Source organism: Pipra filicauda, unplaced genomic scaffold (genome assembly GCF_003945595.2).
Source record: "Pipra filicauda isolate LSUMZ 115617 unplaced genomic scaffold, ASM394559v2 scaffold209_size2725305_pilon, whole genome shotgun sequence".
NCBI classification, from domain to species: Eukaryota; Metazoa; Chordata; class Aves; order Passeriformes; family Pipridae; genus Pipra; species Pipra filicauda.
The window spans coordinates 900,197-916,359 of NW_024104320.1; the positions used below are offsets into that span (position 1 = coordinate 900,197).

A 16,163-nucleotide genomic window follows, 5' to 3' on the forward strand; every position below is an offset into this window, starting at 1 on the left:
GAGGAAGAATAAACACGAATTGTTTTTCAAGTTACGCCTTATGTTGTACATGACTAATTACATACAACAATTTGCTCTGCTACGGTAACTGAAATTTATGTACTCTTTTTATTATAAAACATAAGACGCTTGCATAAAGAGAGCGATTATAAATATTGGAATACAACAGTTGCTAAAAAACAGTCAAAACATGCAGTGATAAAGTATATGGGATTTGCTCTTCCAACTTCTCTGTGCAAAGCTGCTCCTCCATAACCCTAGGGTTTGTATTGAGAGTTGGCATATTTTTGTCACCATTTCAGAGAGTAGCCTGGTGATCTGGACACAAAGCAGCAGTCTGGCCCAAGTGCAAATTATTCTGATGGTACAAAAGGCTTCAGTTGCTGGATGGCAGATAGTGAAAGTGATTTTTTCCTGGGAGCATATTTTTACCTATGGATAATTTTTTAAAATAGACTAATGTCCAGTTTCATTGGTAAATGAGATGCAGACGTATTCCACCTAATCAGAGGCTTCTGATGCATATGATGCTCCGATTATGGCAGACTATTACATGAATGTTTAGGAAATCAGAGCAATGCCGAGTATATAGCACTCAATGGTCTCTAATAGAATACAAGGACAGGTTTTCCCTGGCACCTAAATCATATTCTCCTGGTTGTTTCGGTTTGAAAGTTCAATAAGCTTTGCACAATTTACCTTTTTGGGCTGACACATCATTTAATTGGAGTGCAGCTTCTAGACTGAGCCTTTTGTGGTGCCATCACACCAGCCCAGGTAGGCTGAAACCAGCAGATTACACCACAAAAAAATACCATTGTAGTATCATCCTTATATCCTCAAATAATTTTGAGAGTTCCTTTTGAGGGATCAACATGGCTTGTACCAGGAATGAGAGGAGGAAGCAGATAGATTTGGTCATTGACTCGGGACACTTTTTTTCTTTGAGCTAATTACAAATTGACCAAAATATCTGTAAATTGAACTCAGCAATGACTTCTGCTGAAGTAATCACATTACTACAAAAAAATTACAACTCCTAGGAGGTATTTTTACCACCAGGGGACAGGAGAGCAAAGGGAGATCAGTGGTGGGTTCCAAATGTGATGTGATGAAGGCCTTGAAGTAGAGCAACCAATTCTTCCCTTTCAAGGAAGTGGAGAGATACCTTGGGTGTTTTTCAGACTCCTCTGTAGAAGGCTATTCCTAATGATCTGTGGCCCATAGAGAGGGCTTAAATTGTGCTGATGGTCTGCTACTTCCTCTTAACATCTTATTTTAGTATTTTTTCTCAGGTGTAGCTGTACATATTTTTAGTAGTATAGAAATTGGGACATACAAAATGTGGGTTTAGTTTGTCAAGTTTTGTAGATACTTTATTGGGCCAAAATTGGTTGGAAAGCTCTGGCATGCTCATTAATCTGTAAAGTCATAAAAAGCCACTTGGATTTTTTTACTTGCAGTGTGTTTATCATCTGTTGAAAGAGCTAAGAGGTCTGGCCAGTTTCTAGGCCCAGTTCCATTTGAAGATGAAAGGCAGCATTTTTGAAGCACTAATTGACATCACCAAATACTTACAAGGTCACAAACATGACAGCTTTGGGTAAAGAAAAAGGAGTATTTCTGGGCTTTGGCACTTTGATCAAAAAGTTTCTTGACTTCCAGAAGAGATAAATATCAATAATAAAACCTAAACAAAATTTGTATTGGCCAGGATTTAAGTGCTTGATTCTTTGAAATTATTTAGAGTTCTTTTTTATTTTCTTATTTCTTTTTTGCCATTACTTCGTTTTCATGTGTTTTAGTTGCAGATTATCCATTCAAAATGCAGCAAAATATATACTTCTGTCGTTTCAGGAGTCATGGGCGTTTTATTATAAAATTTGTCGTAGCCTCCTGTCAGGCTGAAAAAGCCTAGGAGCTGCCTTGCCTGTGATTTGATGTGGGTTTATTTCCAAGGAGCATTGCTTCTAAAGGAGGGCAGGGCAGGTTTCCTGGCTTATAGGTGCTTATAATTGTAACGTTGGTGGTTGTCATTTAGGAACATATTACTGTTGTCACCATCAAATGCAGCCACAAAAAGAATTTTGCAAGGAATCACCTGGTGGTTTCCTATTATTTTTACTGTCAATACTTGATAAGTAGGGCCCAGAAATTATTTTTGACAGAACCAATCCTTTCTCAACAAAGTAGTTTCGGATTTTGGTGTTGCATGAAGAGGGTAATGTCTGAGAAATCATTGAGTTGATGAGGGGATGCGTTGATTAAGGTATAGAAGAGCCTGATGCAAACAGTTTGTTAGAAGGTTACAGTACTGGTTGGGTGGGATGTCTGCATACCATAATTTTTATTATAACAGGAGCACAATGGCAATTTTTAAAAACTACAGTTTCGATGCATAGCAGAAGGAAAATACATTGTATGCCAGACATAATATTTTCTTGATGGCATTGGTTTTCTCAGCTTGCTGATTGATATGTAGATTTCAATTTAAAAGTTGCTTGCAAAACAAATGAACCAAATGAATAAAAAGAAAGAAAAAAAATAGAAGGGAGCCAAGCTTCACTTCTCCCTGTGATTTTTTTGGGCCTTGGGTTCCTGCTTGATATGACACTTGTCTGTGAAGTTGATAGACATAAAAATAAATTTGGCTCTGGGAGTGATAAACAGGAAATTAAACTCTGCTCTCTGGCTCCTTTTACTGGGAATGCTGCACCTTCAAATGCTGGACACAGGCTGATGTGCTCCAGGCATACCGGGAAGCTCTGATCAGCCAGGGCTGACACTCCAAACTGACATTAAAGCATCACCACTGCCCTGTCTACAATCCTGAAAATCCTCTTGAAAAGGTGCCCAGACCTTGAAGAGGAGCATGAGGATCTTGTGACTCTGTGGCATGAAGTGTAGGCAGCCTGGGCTGTTCCATTGGAGGATTGTTCTGTCGATGCCACAGCAATGCCAGGAGTCACGTTACTACAGCAATGCTGAATGTGCTCCATCCCACCCAAACAATGCACACAAGGTGCTGCCATCTTCTGCAGAAATGGGCACACAGTGACTCACTACCTTATGGGTGTGCAAAACAGGGCTCATTGTCAATGCCTGCAAGAGCACAGTAGGGGAGACCATGGAAGGAATTCCTCACACTTTTTCCTCATTCTGGTTTCACTCTGTAGAAGCAGCTCTGATGAAGATGTATAATCTAACATTTCTTTTAAAAGTAGCATGTGAAAAAATATAAACTTATGGGCATATTTGTTGGGTTTTCTCTTGAAATTTGAGGCATTACTAAATGTTCAAGTGTTGGTTAGCTGCTGTAACATTCTGTTCTTGGATGAAATGGGCACTCTTCAGGAAACAAAATGCACATTTATTTGGTTTGGAGGAACAGACTATTCCAAATTCTCCCAGAAGTTGGTTTGCCTCAGCTCTTTTTGGTTGTTCTCTGCTCCTGTCAAGCTGAAACATATGTGGTTGTTACCCAATACAATTTAGCATCACCAAACCGGTCACTTTGGAAAACAAAGCTCGCAGAAGTTCTGCAGAGAAATATATGCTGCCTGTGAAGTGGTATTTGTGTGTAAAGTGATATGCACCCACTGTATAAATAATGAATAATAACTAGTAATAAATTCTTCATATCATAGCATTATTTCTTACTGTTCATGTGTTTTGTGGTAATCCTGAAACAAAGCACTGAGAAGTATATGAGTAATATTTACTACTGCTAAGTTGTTGCACAAACATGTCAGGAAAGAGAAGCTTTTTTGGCTGTGTAATTTGAATGTTTAAGACTATATATTGTTTATATTATAATATTTTATATGATTAAAGTTATCCTTTAATTCCAAAGGAACGTAAAATGTTATACAAAGCTCATGCATTCAAAACCACTGAAGTAATGCATGCAGAAACATTTGTCAGCCCACAAGTGAAACACCCCTGAAGAATGATGCTGGGCATAATTTGACCACGTGTTCCCCTGCAAATCCGTATTCTTTTTCAGAAGTGCCAGTCATTGTAAGAGGAGCTTACAAAGGTGTTGTACAAGACCATGCAGAAGGATCCAGTAGTTCACCAATGGCAATCTCCTGGTGGCACAGGAATTGCTCAGCCCCTGTACAAGAGCCAAGCAGGCATATCTGGAAACCATCCTGCCTGAACATGGAAATCCTGAGCAAGCTCAATGAACAAAGGAAGTGTATAGGAACAGGGAGAATCACAGAATTGTTAAGGTTGGAAGGGACCTCTGCAGGTCCTCTGGTCCAGCCCCTTTACTCAAGCAGGGTCACCTCAACTCAACTGCCAAGGACCATGTCCAGATGGCCTTGAATTATCTCCAAGGAAGGTGACTCCAGTCCTCTCTGGGCCACCTATGCCAATGCTGTCATTCAAACAGCAAAACGGTGTTCCTGATGTTCATAAAATCACAGAATCATTTAGGTTTGAAAAGATCTTTAAGATCATCAAATCCAACTGCTAATCCAGCACGGCCAAGCCCACCACAAAAACATGTCCCCAGGTGCCATATCTACATGTCTTTTAATACCTCTAGTGGTGGTGACTCAACCACTTCCCTGGGCAGCCTATACAATGCTTGATAGCTTTCCAGTGGAGAAATTTTTCCCAATATCCAATCTAAACCTCCCCTAGTTTAACTTGAGACCATTTCCTCTTGTCCTGTTGCTTGTTACGTGGGAGAAGAGACCGACCCGCACCTCGCTACAAGCTACAAGCTCCTCCTGTTTGTTGCCCATGCTGTGTGTATTAGTGTAGGTGCAGGGGCCAAAACTGGAGCCAAGTCCCAAAACAGCTCTAGAATCTCCATGGTAAACACTGCAAACTCAGCTGCACATGACCAGGAACACTCTGGTCTGATATCCAAGTGCATTTTGTTTTGAGCAGGAGTGGGCTGAGTGATTTGCAGAGGTCCCTTCGAACCAAAAGCATTCTGTAATATCCTAACATTATCCTAGAATTGAATCACCTTTTCAATATACTTCCCAAGATGGGTTTTTTGTCAGTTTGCTTTAAAACGATACCCAGAATCCTCACTGGTCAGTAACTACTAGAACTTTGGATTTATTTTAGGTCTTCTGAGCCTAACTCCTATCTTGGCATAGTCATCACAGTTTTGCTTTTGAACAGCTTGTTTCCTTTATAGTTTTTGCCTCATGCTGGGATGGAGTAAGACTGAATAATTTATCTTCCTTTTCCTCAAAAGCCGAGCAATAGTTATACCCCACATGGATTTGAGACATTATTATCTTTCTAAGCTTCCATTAATTATCTTTATCATCCTTGCTTTTAAAGGTCTAACATTTATCTTTGCAAGGTTCTTCAAGCTGGATTATCGAGGAAAATTTGAGTGTATTAATTCCATTCTGGCTTATGAAGTTTTAAACTCTATTTCATAACATTTTTTCCACTACTCGTAATAATTCTTCTGGTAGTTTTGCTGTGACCGAAGTGTCTGATGTGTAGAATTGATGGCTTTTAGGGTCATCATGCACATGCATAATTATCTCAGATGTACTGCTTTGATTAAAACACACAGATGGATACAGATTTTGAAGATATGGATCACACATACTTCGTTAGCCACATACAAAGCTGCCATTCACCTTGTTTTCTCAGCCTGCTTAGAAATATGAACTGCTTTACAGTAAAGTTGAGCTCTGAAGCAGTGCAGGATAATGCTATTTCAAGTTTTCTTAGATGTCAGCTTCATTTGTACAACTGTTTCAAGTCTTGCAATAAATCAGTCTTCATAGAGTCATAGAACCATAGAATGGTTTGGGTTGGAAGGGACCTTAGAGATCATCTCATTCCAACCTGCCTGCCATGGGCAGGGACACCTTCCACTAGACCAGGTCGCTCAGAGTCCCATCCAAGCTGGCCTTGAACACTCACAGGAATGGGGCATCCACAACTTCTCTGGACAATGTGTTCCACCACCTTCACAGTAATGAATTTCTTCCTAATACCTAATCTAAGCCTACCGTCTTTCAGTATGAAGCCATTCCCCCTTGTCCTGTCATTACACGCTCTTGCAAATAGTCTCTATCCAACTTTCTTTTGGGCTCCCTTCAGGTGCTGAAAGGCTGCAATTAGGTCTCTCTGGAGCCTTCTCTTTTCCAGGCTGAACAATCTCAATTCCCATAGCTTTCATTTCCATCTTCATGTTAGGTAGATAATTCCCAAGTTTTCCTGTAAGCTGCCATTGTTGCCATTACTGGTTGCTTTGCAAAGGGGCAGGGCAGCCAAAGTTTCGTGTCAGTGCTCTTTGGTGCAGTGCACTGAGTGGAGTGACAAAGGACCCTTCTAAAGTAACCACAAGTCAAAAGTATATCAGGACACCTCTAAATTCACCCAGACAGAAAAATGGCTTACACTGAGAGTAGCCAGACACTGGCACAAGTGCATAGAGATGTTGCTGCCTACCCCGTAGTTATCCAAAATTTGAGTGGACAAAGCCACAAGCAATCCAGTGTTGTCTTTGCCTGCTCTGAGCAGGGGATATGCCAGCTTTCAAAAGCTCGTTCCAACAAAACCAATCTGGTTATTATCTGGTGGTGAAAGCCTGCAAAATGCTGTGGACAGGAGTCTCCTAAAAGGTTTCCTTCAGAGAACAGGGGTGGCATCTGTTATGGAAGTTACCTTGATCTTGGCTATAAGTCTGCAAAGCCAATCTTTCTTACCCCGCCTTCTGACCTGTTGGTTAAGGGAGTGAACTTGCTCTGCAGCAAAGACCTTTCGTGTCATTCTTTTGGTATGGGTGATTCAAAACCAGAGAGAGATAAGGCACTCAAATCAGTTGTTGAGCAGCGTGCCTTTTTGCATCCAACTCTTTGAACCAGGAGATAAAGCAAAGCTTAAGCAATGTGGCAAAGTTTGTGGACCAATTCATTTCATCCATTTATCTTTTCACCTTTCTATCTCACTCTTCGATATCTTTCTCTTCTGCCCCATTTTCCATCAGACACTTGATTTAAACTCTTCTGACACTCCCCACAGCATTCCTGACTGTACCTGACTGTTGGCAACTGCCACTGAATCGTGGTAAGAAATGAAGCACACTTAGTGCTTACCACAACTATTTTGACCTTCTGTTGTTTTGGCAAATAGAACACCTCAGTGGAAATAAGGCTGTCTGGAAAATAAAGACAGAAAAGAATAAGGAAGGGAATCATGACAATGTTTAGAGATTTTAAATTTGGTTGGATACTCTTATTTCCTTTTTAGTGTCTGTGTTCCAGCCAGGCCTGCTCGCAGTACAACAGCGTTTGGCAAGGTCCACCAGAGCAGATCAAGCAGTGCCAGGGCACGGGCCCAAGAGCTGGAATTTGACCATCTATACCATTAAACTGTTAGCACAGGCTCTGCCTTGTGCTCGGTCTGGACTAGCTAATGCTGTCATAAACAATTCTCAGGCATGGCTTGGGGATTAGCAAGGGCCAGCAGCCATTCCCAATTGGCAGTTTGGATATAGCCACCTTGTTTTGGAGGGTAAAAGTGTATAATCCTGTGAATGTGGCCAGGCCATATCATTCGGCCTCAGAGCCATATAATAGGTCCTGGACCTGTTTTGTTTTCTAGTTACTGGAATGGCTTTGTGTTTGAGGCAAGTGTAATTGGTTTTACTTGACTCCACAGTTTCATACTTGACTGAGTTGTATCTGAACAATAAGGAGCACAAGTACATCTCGACTTTGTCTCTTTAGGCCAGCGTACCTGTGCACTGAGATGGTGTGGTCTGTCCCTGTTATAAATTGTCACAACAACTAGAATAGTTTGTGAACTCACTTTTCCATTACAAATACAAATACACAGTCTAAGGGGGTCTAGAAATATATCTTCTAGGGAGATTTTTCAGCTGGTTTTCAGAAATCTTTGTCATTATTTTGAATATGGGCCACCAATTGCTGGCAAATTCAGTTTCTGTATCAGAATCAGTATTTTCTGCAGATGTGTCTGGTGCCAGGAAATGATTTTTATATTTTCTGTTGTATCTGGAAGTAAGAAATTGTGTTAGATATTGGACAGATGTTAGCATACATCTGGTATGAAAGATCATGTTAGTCATTAAATGTTGAAGTAGAAACACCTCTCACCTACCTGCACAATTGGTTTTTCATTTACTAGCCCATCTATTTTCTTCTTTTCTTGCCACAGCAATGAATAGAAAATAATGCTACTTTCTACCAGTGAAGGCCCAATAAACCTGTGCTAGTTGCCAGGCCTGGGCAAATTCCAAGTGTGGTTATATCCTTTTGTCCTGCCCTGTTTTCACCTTTACGCTTCCGTTTCCATCTGCTTGAGGTACAGATATGTACTCATCTTGATTTTTTTTTGAGATGAATTATGGATCCTTTTATTAGTGGAATTTGCCTGATTCTGTGAGCAGAGAGCTCCAGACCACCTTGCTAGTGCATCCTACTAGCCCTGCAAGAAGAGAAACCTGAGATTTTGGTTTACCTTCAGCATTTTAGTCATCATATGAACCAAAATTAGTGTTTCCACATGTGGCTGTCTCAGACCACACACTCCCTCTTGCACAGCCACAACCTGGGCAAGCAAAATTAAAGTAGCATGATTAATATGTGTCCTCATGTGAGGTGGACTGGGCCTTGATTTTTTGCCAGTGCTGACAAATTTGGAGACTTTTCAGTACCAGATATTTTATCTGAAGTATTTCTTGAAAGATATGTCTGCTGCTGCATTTATGATGGCACCTAGATAGAAATCCATGACTATATGTTATATTTGTGATAGTTCCCCTCAGAAGAGGCTATAGAAACAAAGATTAGTGCACCTCACCTGTGGTGTTATGTCTCGAAGACCTCTGGGGACTAACTTTCTTCATCCCCTCAACCATAAAATCTGCCAAATCTACCTTTGTAGAGGAACAGTTCACGAGTCTATTTGAGAACATCTGAGGGGTTAATAGTGGGATGTTTTGCCACACAGGTTCAGTCAAATATAACACTGTTAGCCCCGGGTGGTCATTCAGTGCAGTTGGAAATGAGCTTCTGTTTCTCAGCTCTTTTCCCTTTGTGTTTCTGCTTCATTGTGTTTTGTGCCCTGGCTGTTTTCCTTTCCTTTGGAGGTGAGTATTCCTGGACAGAATGAAAGTACATAGATGCATGAAGTGTGTACCACTGCTGAAAGCTTTTTACAAGAGCTACAGAGAAAGAAAGGAAGGAAGAAGTGCAGTCGCAAGAAGCAAATCTAAATAAGCTCCCACTCCACCTTTTTCAATTTACTGGAGGAAATATCTTTATTCATATCATTTGACTTTTTGATTGTTAGATCAAATTGAGCCAGTTGGAATGAGCCTTGATGATCAGAACACAAGTTCTGAAAACCTCTGTTTAGCTGCTGGTCTCTGTGCAATTGGTTTCCTTAAATTTGCTGTAATAACCTTTTAAGAGTCGTGTACCCATTCTTCACTGAGGACCCTGCTGTGCATTGTGATTATGTTCTCTGTTGCCTCCCTGAATATTTAACATGATCAAAGTGTTGTGTTGTGGGACTTAGTTTTGGGGGAAGTTTTTCTTTTTGTCTAGGTCAGTCCTGTGTCCCCAGTCTCCTCCAAGCTTTTAATTCCAAAATATGAAGTTGTGTTGCTTGTTATCTATTACTCCCTGGATCTCGGTTCTCCTTTACTTCTTCTCTACCCTTTCCTCTTTGAAGTATCTGCTTAGTAAAGTATTGAGCAAGCATGCTGAGTACCTCTGATAATTAGGCAATTTGAATTTGGGGATGGATGCTGGATGTTAAGTCATGGGATGGACACTGGTTGTGTTGGAAGGCAAGGTATTCTGTCTCTGGGTAGGAAGGAGTTGAAATGCCCTTTCTATCAGTGCAACTCACCAGTGAGCCAAGGGGAGAGCGTTGAAAAGAAACACGATTGCGTGGCCTTGTCCGCCCTCTTTTCCAGGGAAAGCAGCAGATGTTGGCAGTGAATATAGTGAAGTGCAAATGAGTAAAATAATGAACTGAAGTGATAGTTTAATGGAATTATTAATGGGATTTGTGTTCAAATAGTGAACAAGGATTGATTTTTATTAACATAGGTTTTAAACATGTAAACTTATGCAAAAGATTATACCCCACTCACTTTCCTTTCTCTAGAAGAGTGTTTATAGAGTACACTGTTTGTGCAGGGTTCTCCAAACTTCTTTAAATATTGCCCTTTCTCTCACTTATCTCCTGGTTCTTCTCAATGTGTAGCTCTTCATCTAAATCTGCATAATACACCCAGAGATTTAACTGAACGATGAGGAAACCTTGGAAGTAAAACTGAAGTAGTAGGTGTTCAGTGGGAGTTTGGTGTTTGCTTGTTCATTCTCACCAGAATAAAAGATGGCAACATGACAGATAGCTCAAAATGCTAAAGTGCAGTTCTCCAGAAGCTGCGAGGCCTTTGCTAGAAGGGGCTCTATATGTACAAAGTGGTGGTGAAGACGTCATAATTACGAGCTGACATTTAAAGAAATGTCAGAAGCATTCAAACACCCCCCTACTCAGCTTCCACCCATGTATCTTTTTGTGTCCCCGATCCTGCCATCTGTTATCCCAAGGACTCGGGTTTTGATTACCTTTTTGTTTGCTTTTCTGATAAGTGTTTTGTTTATCCTCTGTGCCTGGCATGTGCTTCCAGAGGTGTTTTGGAAGCCCCTTGCTCTCTTTGTATGTGGTTTTCTCCTGAAGAACTATTTACCACCACGACACTGGCAAAAACTAATCCTCTGGCTATGGCTGGACTGTGAGTATTTCTGAATGCATCGGTATTTAGGAACAGACTTTGCCAAATAGCTGTTTGGAGTGTGTGTGCAGAAACACATGGTATTACTCAATGTTGTTACCTGTCATCTACTTGCTTGCTTCTTGTGTTATTTTCTTCACACATCGTTCTCTTGTCCTTTTTGGATGTGAGCTCCTCAGGGCAAGTACTAGACCATTCTTGGCATTTGGGAAGTTCTTTGTTTCATTTAATAGATTTTTATTACTACATGTCTTTTGAAAATCAAAGGAAAATGCTATATTGCCTTTCTGCCCTGGTACTGCAAGGTCTGTGCAAAGTTCATTGGTGACTATTAAAAAGCATTTTTTTCCAAAGCAGCTGCCATAGTTCACTGATATTAGTGATAATATTAAAGTGTGTGTTAGGCTGCTAATCCTGATTTAGCCTGCAAAAGATGAGAACAGTCATGGTAGGTGAGACTATGCATTCATACAGCTCAATACTCTGGGTGGAGATGGACATTGCAGGTACACTGAATGCATCCTTGCCTGTCATGTGCTGCCTGCAGTCTGCATCTTGGGGATTTCATTAACCACATGTTGTATCTTCCTCCCTCTGCCATGTGGTACAACATGAAGCATATGCTTGCCTTCAAGCAGGCAAGTAGCCCCATTGAACTCAGGATGGCTATTCTCATCCCTACTGCTTAGTAGGGTTTTAATCATTTAGATGGATTGGTAATTTCTTAGGGAGAGATATCTATGGCAGATAGCTGCTGGTGAGCAAAACAAAAGGATCTGAAGTGTGATTGAGTCTGCCTGATTCTTAAAATCTGTTTTCATAAGGGAGAACGAGTTCCTCAGGCACATTTCAGGATCTGGAGGCATGAACAAGAGGGACAGGACTCAGTCGTGTCTGTTCATCTTGTATTCCCTGGCCCAAATGACCAAGTGATTTCTTAGGTAGAGGAGGGAGAGCTTGCTAAGCAAACCTTGACTTGCTACTTGGAAGACACAGTTTGACACTTTCCTAAATACTGGCATTTTGACAACCAAGCTGTGTCAGGGAAGAAGAAGGTTGGATATTAGGAAAGGTTCTTCACCCAGAGGGTGGTTGGGCATTGGAACAGGCTCTCCAGGGCAGTGGTCACAGCACCAAGCCTGACAGAGTTCAAGAAGTGTTTGGACAATGCTCTTGGGCACATGGTGTGACTCTTGGGGTGTCCTGCATGGGGCAGGGAGTTGCACTCAATGATCCTTGTGGATTCCTTCCAACTCAGGATATATGATTCTGTGACCATAAATGTGCATGTAAATTATGTCTGATGATTTTGTAGAGTTAGATGGATGCAAGATTGAGGTCAGAGACACAGTCATATAGGAAGACTAATCTCTGATGGCTGTGATTTCTATTTCTGAAAAAAATTGCTGAGTATGTGATTTTTTATTGTAGAATCACGTTAGTCCAGGGGTAGAAAATATTGGATAAAATATATTGTACCCATAATTCATATTAATGGAAATTCAATAATGGCAACCTGTCATCCAAAGAGATTAGAAAGGAGTCCAAATGTTGTGCTATAAAAACATTAAAAAGGCATTATGAATTACAATCTATTGCACCATGTTTTGCTCGTTATAAATAATGGAGGGAAAAACTAGTCCTTGGAAGTTTTTGGATTGTCCGTTTTGAGAGAAGCCAGCAATTACTTTGTAGAGCTGACTGTGCACCATTGATCTGACTTATGGATTTCATAAATGTAGTGGTCTGCTAATTTAATAAACTTGCTCAATCTGTTTTTAAACAGAGTATAGAACTTTGAAAAATGATTTCCTTTCAAACTAAAATTAACTCTTATGGCTTTTAAATATTAGACTCAGATATTATTTCATTAAAATACCTTCTGGTTTCACATTTTTCCTGGGATGGGCTAGACGCTTGCGGCTCATGTTTTATTATATTAAATACTCATATTTCACTTATGCTAATTTGGCATCCAGTTATGAATTTGAGTTCTTAGGCAAACCTTTATTTGGTTTTACATTGTCAGTAAAGCTTGCAGCTGCTTACAAAGTTTGCCACTGCCAAAAGCTTAGTTATATACATGTTCAGTAAAGTAGAACTTGCTGTATATTGAACAGAATATTGATAGGCTAGATGTGATGTCTAAGTTGTTTGTATGTAAAGCTGCAAGTTTTAGGGTAAAACTCACAGTGTTCATAATAAATTTGCAGCAAACTGAGTAAAGGAAGATTTCCTTCTCAATTTAATGTGTACATTCAAGCATGAGGTGTGATTTTTTTCAGTCTCTGTTTTAGCTGTTGTAACCACGGTAAGCCATAAACCAGATCAAGCTGCTCTTGCAATCTAGCTGCTTTTATCAATCTAAAATCTACCTGTTGGACGTTAAGTATAAAGAGGTCAAATGGTGTGATGGTGAAGTATATCAACTGAGTTTCAGGATTTGGTGATAGGATATCCATTAATGTCCAGGGAATCTTGTAATCTGAATTCTTTCCCCCTTCATCTGGAGACATAACGACTGTGTTGGAGCATAGAGTGTAACTAAAGACCAAAGTCTTCCATGTTAAATTCTGAACTTTATACAGTCTAGATCCATTCTTCTTTCCCTACACCAGTCTATGTAAAATGTATGGTTTCCTGAATTAGCATTGACAGGGTAACTGAAGGATCTTTGGTCAGGTGCCAGGTTTAATTCATTTGTTATCAAGACCGAGAAGTGAATGTGACAGTGACAGCACTAATTATCTTCTTCTGTAAAGAAATGCAATACAAGCTTACATTTTGGTTAAAGGGGGGATAAGGAAGAGTAAGGCAATTATACCTATCATACGCTTTTGGCCTGGTTTTTTTATCAGTCTTGACAAGCTTAAAAAGTCTGATGGTGCATCCTGGCCAAGGAACACCTAAATTCAAATAAAATAACTTTCAACTGATGCCATATTTATACTGCAGACTGATAAATTCCTTTTTCAGAAATCAACTCTGTTGAATTTTTTAATAAAGTTAATAGGCTAGGACAGACAGTAGTGGGTTGCTGTCTGCTTAGTGTATTCTGGATACAAAATGAAATTCCCTCAGTCTTATTTAATATTACAGATTTGGGGTTTCAGAGGAAGAAAATGAAAATCAATGGCATTTACAACACAACACAATATTGGAGCAGCAGGATTCAGGGAAAGTAGACTGTCCTTGAGGACTCCCACTAATTATATTTTTTAACTTCCACCTCCTGCAGATACAGGACTAATATTATTTACTTTCCTTTATTCTGGCTCGGTTGGATTCCTTGAACAGCTCTTATGAGCTATTTGAACAGGGACACCTTTGAAATTCCTGCCTAGGCAGAGGTCCAGTTTTTGCTGATAGTCAGACAATTCTGGGATGTTTCCATCCTGAAAGGTCTTTTGAAGAGTCTGAGAAGTGAGTGGGCACAAACATGAGTGTTATGAAAAACTGACCTGAGGAAGGAACCTTCTACTTGATGTAGGGCCATGGTCACATAATTTTAGATACTAATCTATCTGGACATTTAGATACTGTTACAGACTTTGGAGCCTTGCTTTGGAAAAGGCTTGTCTAAAACTAAATGGAGATGCTTCAGGAGAAGTGTCTGCAAAAGTACAAGCTTGCAGCAAGTATTTTGATTTGTCCTTATAGGGGGAAATATAATGAAATCAGGCCAGTGGCAAAGCATGAGTGCTCCATGCTGTGGTTGGCTACCGAAGCTGAGCTTGTCAGTCCTTGAGAGGTTGAGAAGTCGAGAAGTCAGCTGAGAAATTGACAGTGTCATCAAGACCAAGTCCTGAAGGCCTGGCCAAGAGGATTTGTCTGTCACCTGAAAGACTGAGCTCGTGGACTGTGTCTCGTGGTGGGAACGAACAGACTCGGCAGTATTTCCCTGGAAAAAGCGATCTTCCTGAAGACAGCAATCCCTCTGCTGCTCATTGGGCCATTTGGCACATCTACATCCTCTCCTGATCCTGACAAAATGTCACTTCTCTCTGCTCAGTTTTCTACTGACTCATCCACCTTTTCAGTTGTATTTGTGTTCTTCTTAATGAAAAATAAAAAAAAAAAAAAGAAGAAAATAGAAAAAGCTGTTTCTTTTTAATGAAATTTCTTGTATGAGGACAGCAAATCTCAAATTGTTTCATTGATCTTCTTTGTTTTGTTTTATTACTTAAACATTAAAAATGAAATAGATAAGACATAAATGAACTGGCTCATCCGTTGTTTCTTTCCTGCTCTTGGAAGGCTTTAGTTTTTGTGCTTGCTACACAGATTTGTCATATGTAATGCACTTTTTTTTTGCTTTTTATCCATTTCCATGTCTTTCCATCTATTTTTACCTCCAACCGTGTTGGGTACTTGGAAGCTCTGTATTGCATTCCTGGAAACAAGCTAGCAAAAGAGGCATAAAGAGAAGTTTAGGGAAACATAGAGCCTAATACTGTTTCACTTGGCAGCTTCTGTTGAATCATGGAAGCTTTGATTCACCTTGTATATCTTTCTCCATCCAAATGTTAAACATCTATTTATGGCTGGCTTGTAGCCTCTCTTTTCATTCAGCAGAGAGGACCAGCACTCTCCAAAAGATGATTTTTTCTCACCCTACAAAAGGTGGTTTGAAGGTCTCCTTTGGCATCCTTTTCTGTTCCCATTGAATACACAGGGACTCTGTAGATCACTTTTGGATATCTGATATTGAAACAAAGCCTGTCCTCACATTCTGTATCATTTTATCCATCTGTGTCAGCAAAAGCTATATAAGTACTTAAAGATGTAAATGTGAAATGAATGCATGTTCTGCAAATGGTTATTGATACTGTAATTATTAATATCATTATTATCCACCTGCTGAGGGGAAAAAAAAATCACATCTTACTTATGCTGAATCATTTGAGTGCCAGAAACTTTGCCCAATGTTTCCCTGCATACATTTATTTCCCGTTTTTATTTTGCTTTTCCTTTTGCTGTTCTTCATTAATGCAAATTTTTCTCATTTGTGATGCTGGTAGGAAGCAGTTGGCCCATTACACATGGCTTAGTCATAAACAAGGTATTTACTCTTTCTTATGAATAGAAAAGTGTCAGGAAATTTCATTCTGGGTTGTCGGTGACATTATCATACTGGAGTTGGCTGTTAGAAAATTATTTTCTCTACAGAGACAGCACTCAACCTCAAGATTTTAAGGTAAATCCACACAAAGAGAGCAGTTTGCCATCTCTGATCAAATTGCTCTTTTTCAGTTTTGTGGGAATACTATAAAGGAAAGTGATTTAGAATCTGTGGAGGCCGTGGGGAAGCTGGAAAAGGAATACAACGAACAATGGAGTTTTGAGGCTATTGAGGAGACGGGACACTGTTTTCAAACTGAGTAGGGACAAA

At 39.9% G+C, this 16,163-nt stretch overlaps 1 protein-coding gene and 1 long non-coding RNA gene across 6 annotated transcripts in view; both read left to right on the forward strand.

The window, feature by feature from the left end:
• KLHL29 (kelch like family member 29) overlaps positions 1–16,163 on the forward strand; it is a 393,217-nt gene that overhangs the window by 157,692 nt on the left and 219,362 nt on the right. The gene's annotated exons all lie outside the window — the stretch shown is intronic.
• Positions 10,559–14,988, forward strand: LOC120323187. Its single transcript, XR_005563417.1, has 2 exons — positions 10,559–10,771; positions 14,432–14,988. It is a non-coding gene; the product is annotated as an uncharacterized LOC120323187 (long non-coding RNA).